The sequence below is a fragment of the Macrotis lagotis genome, chromosome 2 (genome assembly GCF_037893015.1).
Source record: "Macrotis lagotis isolate mMagLag1 chromosome 2, bilby.v1.9.chrom.fasta, whole genome shotgun sequence".
Taxonomy (NCBI): domain Eukaryota; kingdom Metazoa; phylum Chordata; class Mammalia; order Peramelemorphia; family Peramelidae; genus Macrotis; species Macrotis lagotis.
Genome location: NC_133659.1, coordinates 217,850,600 through 217,859,020, shown reverse-complemented (window position 1 = coordinate 217,859,020; position 8,421 = coordinate 217,850,600). Strand labels below are relative to the sequence as shown.

At 37.1% G+C, this 8,421-nt stretch overlaps 1 pseudogene; it reads left to right on the top strand.

Moving 5' to 3' along the window:
* Positions 1 to 3,645: 3,645 nt before the first annotated feature.
* On the top strand, positions 3,646 to 4,409 carry LOC141514188 (OCIA domain-containing protein 1 pseudogene; annotated as a pseudogene).
* Positions 4,410 to 8,421: the final 4,012 nt, after the last annotated feature.

Genomic DNA, 8,421 nt, shown 5'->3' with positions numbered 1-8,421 from the left:
GATGGTAAAGTGGGAAGTACAACCTGCCCTAGAGTCAGAAAGACTCATCTTCCCAACTTCAAATCTGGCCTCAAACCCTCTCCAGCTGTGTGACCTTAGGCAAGTCACTTAATTCTGTTTGCCTCAGTTTTCTTTTCTGTAAAAGAAACTTAGGAAAGAAATGAAAAATCACGTTAGCATCTTCGCCGAGAAAACCCCAAATGGAGTCATGAAAAGTTGGATACCACTAAGGAACAATAACTGTTTGATTCATTTATAAAACCTCTGCCTAAGGCCCATAATAACTATTAAAAACTGAGACACCATAGCTCAAGTTTCATTTTTTTGAATTTTTTTTATAAGATGGTCTCAATAAGTCATCAGTTTGCACATCAAAGATACAGTGGAAATAAAGACACCCAGGAACCCACCAGTCAAATCAAAAATAAAACAAACCCATCAAACAGAAAATAGAGGACAGCCTATAGTATGGCAGCAAAGCACTAACATCCAGAAATAAGGGATCAAATTCAAATTCTTACTTGTAAAAAAGATCCTGGCAATTTCATTTTGCAGGTGATTCCCTTTATGAAGACAGCTGAGCACCAAACCCCACAATTCCTACTAGTGTTGTGTTGAAACAAGATTTTCCACAATCATTTTACCTTATATTAGCTCTTGTGGAAAGGAACTGCCTAATCATAAGTTACTTCAGAAATAGCATTAAGGGAGTACAGGTCATCTTTATACTTGGGGAAAAAAAAAAGTTTTTTGGGGGAAGCTAAGGTGGCACAGTGGATAGAGCATTGGCCCTGGAGTCAGGAGGACCTGAGTTCACAAATTCGATCTCAGACACTTAATAATTGCCTAGCTGTGTGACCTTGGGCAAGTCACTTAACCCCAATACCTTAAATAAATAAAAAAATGGTTTAAAAAAGAAAACTTTCTAAAACTGCACTTTAGTGTGCATATGTAGGGATTGAGATTAAATGACTAACCCAGAGTCACCCAGCTAATAAGTATCTGAGGCAAGTTTTGAACTCAGATCCTCTTGTCTCAAGGGCTGATTCTCTATCCACTATATCAACTAGCTGCCCTTCAAATACACTTATTTTAAGTGCAAGAAAATTATCTCTCCAAAAGCAAAAAGGGGCCAATTTGGATAAGGCCATGTATTACCATGAAGGTTCAAATTCATCTTTTTTTTTCAACTTTTTCCCTATCACACTATCCTCCCCCTTTTCTTCCATTCTTCTAATGATGGTACTACTATCTTTCCCTAACACTGAACTTGAAACCTTATATGTTATTGAGAGGGCAACATGATAAAGTGAAAAGACCACTGGTGCTGAATTCTGAGGAACTCAGCTCAAATTTTGCCTCCAAATCTGTGTGACCTTTGAAAAGTTATTTGGCCTCTATGGATTCCAGTATTCTCATTTTTTTGCTTTTTTGTTTTGTCTTTTGCAAGGCAATGGGGTTAAGTGACTTGCCCAAGGTCACACAGCTAGGTAATTATTAAGCGTCTGAGGCTGGATTTGAACTCAGGTCCTTCTGACTCCAGGGCCGGTATTCTATCCACTGCACCACCTAGCTGCCCCCAGTACTCTCATTTTTAAAATGAGGAGGTTGTATTATATGGGGTTCCTTCCAGTTATGAAGCTCTGATCTTTGACTTATTTCATTCAATCCCCTTGTTCAATTAGTTGCCAAGATAAGTACATTATACTTCTATAATATGGTCATCTCTGTTCAAGCCCTCATTCTTGGCCTATTACCTCTTATCCCTATATGATTCAGAATGACACTATTACCAACATTAGCTAATGCCCATATCTTTTCCCTATCTATTTTTTAAAATTTTATTTATTTAAGGCATTGGGGCTAAGTGACTTGCCCAAAATCACATAACTAGGCAATTATTAAGTGTCCAAGGTCAGATTTTAACTCAAGTCTTCCTGACTCCAGGTCCAGTGCTCTATCCACTGAGCCACCTAGCTGCCCCATCATATCTTTTCAAATACAAATTTCTGTGAAATGAAAATTCAATATAAATCAAAGCAGATTTGGTAGCCTGAATGCAGCTATCTAAGACCCTATTGGAAGTGACTTTATGTACTTTCAGGCCACATTTTAAAAATCAACAAGAGTTAGTTATTAAGCACTTACTCTTTGTTAGGGCTTGAAACTGGAAAAGCAAATACAAAGAATGAAATGATCCCTACTCACAATGAGTTTATGTTAAATAGAAGAGACAAGATATACAGCATAAATTTAAAGTGAATAAATCCAAAGATTTACAAGATGGTTTGGTTAAAAGGAAACTAGAAGTAGAGGGTTTAAAGAAAGGCTTCATGTAGATAAAAGATGTTATTTCAGTTCCATCTTAAAGGTATAAGGAAGGAAGGGGAGCATTTCAGGTCTAAGTGACAGCCAATGTAAAAGTAGACAGGATGTGGAAGGTTGTGTGGGAGACATGAAGAGAGAGTCAGTTTGACTAAATGAGAAAATATTGAGGAGGGAAGTAATGTCCATAGGATCTCAGAAAGAGTGACTGTAACCAGGCTGTGCAGGACTTGGAAAACTCAACAAAAGAGCCTACTTTAATTCCAAAAACATTAGAAAGATACTGCAGTTTAACAAATATGGGAAATATCAATATGGGAGTCAGATCTGCACTTAAGAAACTTACTTTGGTAACTGTGTAAGTTAAGACTATGTAGAGCATGGGTGTCCCATCTTTTTGCTCTTATGCACCACATCACCCATCAAAAACTTGTCAAGGGACATACACAGAATTAATATTTATTTATGACTTCAATGTAGCCCATATTACCAAATGTAATAATACCACATGTATGGGTTTTGAGGGTTGCACGTGACCTCAGGCTATGGGTTGGCCATACCTGATGAGTGTTAAGAGACTTGAGATCAATTAGGAGACTATGTCAGGAGTCTAGGAGAGAGGTGAAGAGGGTCTGAACAAAGGGAGGAGCTGTATGAGAAGACAGAAAGGATCAAATAGGAGAGATTAAGGTTAAGCCATGGGTTAAGCCAGAAAAGGCAAAGATTTCTTCTTTTTTTTAAGATGTCAGAAGAAGGTGGCCAACAGAGCAGAAAGACTAGAGACTAGGTATGATCTACAAGGATGGATGGAAGAATCTGGAACACTTAGCACAAAAAAGACAGAGGAAGGAGGCAAGACATAACAGTCCTCAAGTAGTACTTTCAAGTAAAAGTCAGATTCTACCTAGTTTGCTTGGACCCAGAAAACAGAATGAAGAGGATAGAAAGAGTTGGCTCTAGAGTCAGTTGACTGAGACACTTAGTGCCTATGTGACCTAGGCAAATCCCTTCAGTTTTCCTGGCCTCAGTTTATTCATCTTTAAAGTGAAAGGGTTGGATTGGATGATTTTTTGGTACGTTTTTGCCTGCTCCAAATTCATTAGGTTCAATATAAAGTAAGATTTCCTAGTGATCAAAGCATCCTAAAGTAAAATGTACCATCTGTCTCAGGATGTAATAGATTCTACCCTGGAGATTTACAAGCAAAATTTCAAATGACTTAGTGCCAATAATGATATAGAAAGGTGTGCTTAGTCAAATATTGCTTGGATTAGCGGGGCTCCCCCACGCATTAGCGGGGCTCCCCTGCGCCGTTGCCACCGCCGGGAGGAAAGATGGATGGAAGGACTGATTTTGGAACAGAGCAGAATGCAGAAGTCTCACCACCACTCCCTAACATAGGAATGGATTACATTCCAACAGAAGAGGAAAGAAGAGTCTTCACTGAATGTAATCAAGAGAGCTTCTGGTACAGATCTGTTCCCTTTTCTGCAACAAGTATGTTGGTTACCCAGGGATTAGTTACAAAAGGAATTCTTTCCAGTCACCCCAAATATGGTTCTGTCCCTAAACTTATATTTGCTTGTGTAATGGGATATTTTGCTGGAAAAATTTCTTATGTGAAAACCTGCCAAGACAAGTTTAAATGTCTTGAAAATTCTCCTCTTGGAGAAGCTCTGCAACTGGGACAGGGATGTCGACTTGCATCACCTGGCTATTTTTCACAAAAGCCAGGATTTGAATCAAAAATGCCTGCACATCTATCTATCAAATCATCTCCCACATCTGAAAGCAGTGCAAAAGAAGGTTCTTTTCCTCCTTATGAACCAGTTCCCTTCAGTGCTTCCATGAATGAATCAGCTTCTACTGGTATTACTGATTCTAATGTCCAAGGACCTGATACAACTGTAGAAGAAAGTCCTAAGAGAAAAATTGTTACATATGAAGAATTAAGGAATAATAACTGAGAAACATATGAAGTAACCTTGTCACAAAAAGGTGACACCCCAATCAGGTCTTTTCAGGAAAGAACACCAAAAAAACAAGGGAAAGTAAATCAATATGGAGATACTTGGGATGAGTGAAAAATTTTGTCATCTGTTGAAGAGAATTTGTGTTGAATCTACTGAAGACAATCTCAGCTTGCCAACATCAGTCATCTAGGTGGTCATGAGCATCTACAGGAAAGTGCAGAAGCAGCCTCTACAAGCATATTTAAAAGAAGAAACTTGGATATTAGGAGTGTGGCTTAGCAGAAGGTCTAAAACTAATTATGTACTTTAAGGTTAATATTGTATCAGTACATACACTGCTTGGGAAACTAGATGAATGAACGTACTGGACAATGATTTTATAGTTTATAAAATCATTTACAAAAATTGGTTAAACTACTCTTAAGTATCATCAAAAGACTCTGATGCACTGGAATGGACATAGATGGATCAAGTACTTTGTGTGTGTCCATGCACATAAGGGCAAAATAACCAAAATGTTAAGTATTAAAAACTCCATGTGAAAATTTTGCTTTTTTTCCCTAAAATTTTGTCATGTCTTCATGTATATCTTGTCAATTAAAGTTGAGAACAATATGCAAAAAAAAAAAATATTGCTTGGGTTAGATCACCTGTTAAGTACTTTCTAACTCTGAGGAGGGAGAACCAACAAGATTGCTTTCCTGCTTAAAAAGAGTGTGAATGGTTTCCACATTGACTACAAAATAAAATATAAATTAATTAGCCTAGCATTCAAAGGCCTCAGGTCAATTTCCAATGTACTCATCTAGCCTTGCTTGCAACTATGGCATTCTAAGTACCACTTCAATTGTCAGTGAGTTGTTCCCTAATGTTTTTTCTGCCTTCTCCCAACAACCCTGGAATCAAACAATCAGTGTGTATATAGATCCATATATGTATAACCATGGGTGTAAAGATATATATATATATATATATGTGTGTGTGTGTGTGTGTGTGTGTTTTGCATGGGTGTAAACATAAACATGCATATGCATGACAGTATACACCTTTATGTAAATTCATATATATGCATATATGTATGGTATACACATATGTATATATGCATGTATGTAATTAAGGACCAACTAAGTGGAAGGCACAAGTCTAAGAATTGGGGATCAAAGAAAACCATTCCTGCCCTTAAGGACCTTCTATTGAATGTGCTTGCAGTCTTTTGGAGGAGATAATATTTACATATGCAGCCTGAAGTATTCCAGTAAATGTTTAACAACTGACTCTCTAGGGAGAAAAATGTAAGCACAGCCTGGCTGTAAGTTTAATCTACATTATTAACATTTTCTCCATCACTTTCTTAAGTACAAACAATCAACAAAACAAATTTAACAATGGGCTCTTGAGAGTCCATTCAAAATGTTTCTAACATACTTATAACTATATATAAAAATACTTAGATGCAAGGTTAAATTTATGGGAAATGGTTCAAGCAGCTAAGAGAATCAGGAAAGACTGTAGTGGTACTTGAACTCAATTTTTAGAGAAATAGGAAATTCTAAGAGGCATAGAGAGGTAGTACCTTCCAAATATGAAGGAGGGGAGGAGATGGAAGGAAGGAGCAAGCAGTGTAAAACACACAGATGGGAAATGAAATGTCAATGTGAAGAACAGAAAGAAGGTCAGTTTGGTTGAATTGCACAATATGGGAAGGGAAGTAATATTGTTTTTGACTCTGGAAACAATAGGAGTCATTAATGTTTAAGAAGAACACTTTCAGAAAGTGGCACCCGAATGGATGACAGACTTGAGGTGGGATACTAATGACCCAGAGATGAACTAGTAGTAATCCAGGGAAGCAAAGATGAATTCAACTCTAACTCTAAATTTACCTTGAGAGAAATTCACTTTGGATCCCTTCAAGGTCCACTTCAGGGACCACCTCCTTCATGGAAACTTCCCCAATCCATGTCCTCATACCCACCATGAAAACTTTCTCTGTGACTCATTGAATTTCTTAAAACTCTTTGTCTGGACCTCAGTTTTGCCCTTAGTAAATTCTGTCATGTGTTACAATTATCTGTCTATGTGTTTCATTCCCCTTAGATTGAAAGGTTCTTAAAGATAAGGCCAACACAGTTTTTCCATCTTTATAGTCCTGTTGACTGGCACTATGTAAGCCTCAATCAATTTCTGACTACACTAAAAGTGGGAGGATGTCATAATCACACCAATTTATTTCTTCCCTAGGAAGGATCAGACAATCAGAAACAAGTAATTATTAAGATTTCACTATCACTGTCACATAACATACAGTGATAAGTAAACAGTAGGGATACAAAGAAAGGCAATTATATATATATATATATATATATATATATATATATATATATATAGATAGATAGATACACACATATATGTATATATATATTTGCCTTCTATTTCTATTAGCTCCTTCCTTCCATGCCAGTGACCTCAAAAAATTTGCTGGTCAATTTTTTAAGTCATTAAAGCTTGGAATTTTGTTGCTAAGAATCTAAAACTAGGGGCAGCTAGGTGGCATAGTGGATAAAGCACCTGCCTTGGAGTCAGGAGTACCTGGGTTCAAATCCCATCTCAGACACTTAATAATTAGCTACCTGTGTGGCCTTGGGCAAGCCACTAACCCCATTTGCCTTGCAAAAACCTAAAAAAAAAAAAAAAAAAAAGAATCTAAAACTATGCTGCTTCCTCTCTTTTTAAGAATGATTCCACAAACTATGCCCAAAGGGCAACAAAAATGTGCATACTCTTTGATCCAGCAATACCACTACTGGGTCTATATATCCTGAAGTGATGATGAGAAAGGATAAAAACATCACTTGTACAAAAATATTCATAGCAGCCCTGTTTGGTGACAAAGAATTGGAAATCAAGTAAATGTCCTTCAATTGGGAAATAGTTTAGCAAACTGTGGTATATGTATGTTATGGAACACTATAGCTCTATTAGAAACTAGGAGGGATGGGAATTCAGGGAAACTTGGAGGGATTTGCATGAACTGATGCTGAGTGAGATGAGCAGAACCAGAAAAATACTGTATACCCTAACAGCAACATGGGAGTGATGATCAACTTTGACGGACTCGCTCATTCCATCAGTGCAACAATCAGGGACAATTTGGAGCTGTCTGCAATGGAGAATACCATCTGTATCCAGAGAAAGAATTGTGGAGTTTGAACAAAGACCAAGGACTATTACCTTTAATTAATATAAAAAAACAAACAAACCACTGATACCTTATTGTCTGATCTTGCTATCTCTTATACTTTATGTTTCTTCCTTAAGGATATGATTTCTCTCTCTCATCACATTCAATTTGGATCAATATATACCATGGAAACAACGTAAAAACTGGCAAATTGCCTTAAGTTGGGGTTGGGGGAAGGGAAGTAGGATTATGGGAAACATTGTAAAACTCAAAATAAATAAAATCTTTAAGTTAAAAAAAAGAATGATTCTACACAAAGAACGAGAAATTGAGAGGATGCCCATTCATTGAGGAATGGTTAAAGAAGTTATGGTATAAGATTGTGATGGAATACTATTTTGCTACAAGAAATGACAAACAGGAAGGTTTCAGAAACATCTGGGAAGACTTATACACAGCTCTGGGATCTAATATACAGGTCTTATAATCACTATCCCTATGGAATCCTATCAAATTGATGAATACTGATTGAAATAGAATAAGGAGGGGGCAGCTAGGTGGCACAGTGGATAGAGCACTGGCCCTGGAGTCAGGAGTACCTGAGTTCAAATACAGCCTCAGACACATAATAATTACCTAGCTGTGTGGCCTTGGCCAAGCCACTTAACCCCACTGCCTTGCAAAAAAAAAAATTCTAAAAAAAAAAAGAATTGAAATAGAATAAGGATCCAAATAGATTATTTCTCAGTCTTTCTTTGGATCACTATAATCTAAATGCATGGAGGAAAGTTCTCCATAGGCAATGCAAAACCCAAAGGTAACAGACCCTTTCTTTAGGTGCAAAAGTGACATTAGGGAAGAGGGAAATGGGTACAACTTATAAAATACTGCTTATATTCCATTTGGCTGACCATTAACTAATAATATACCAAATATATAATA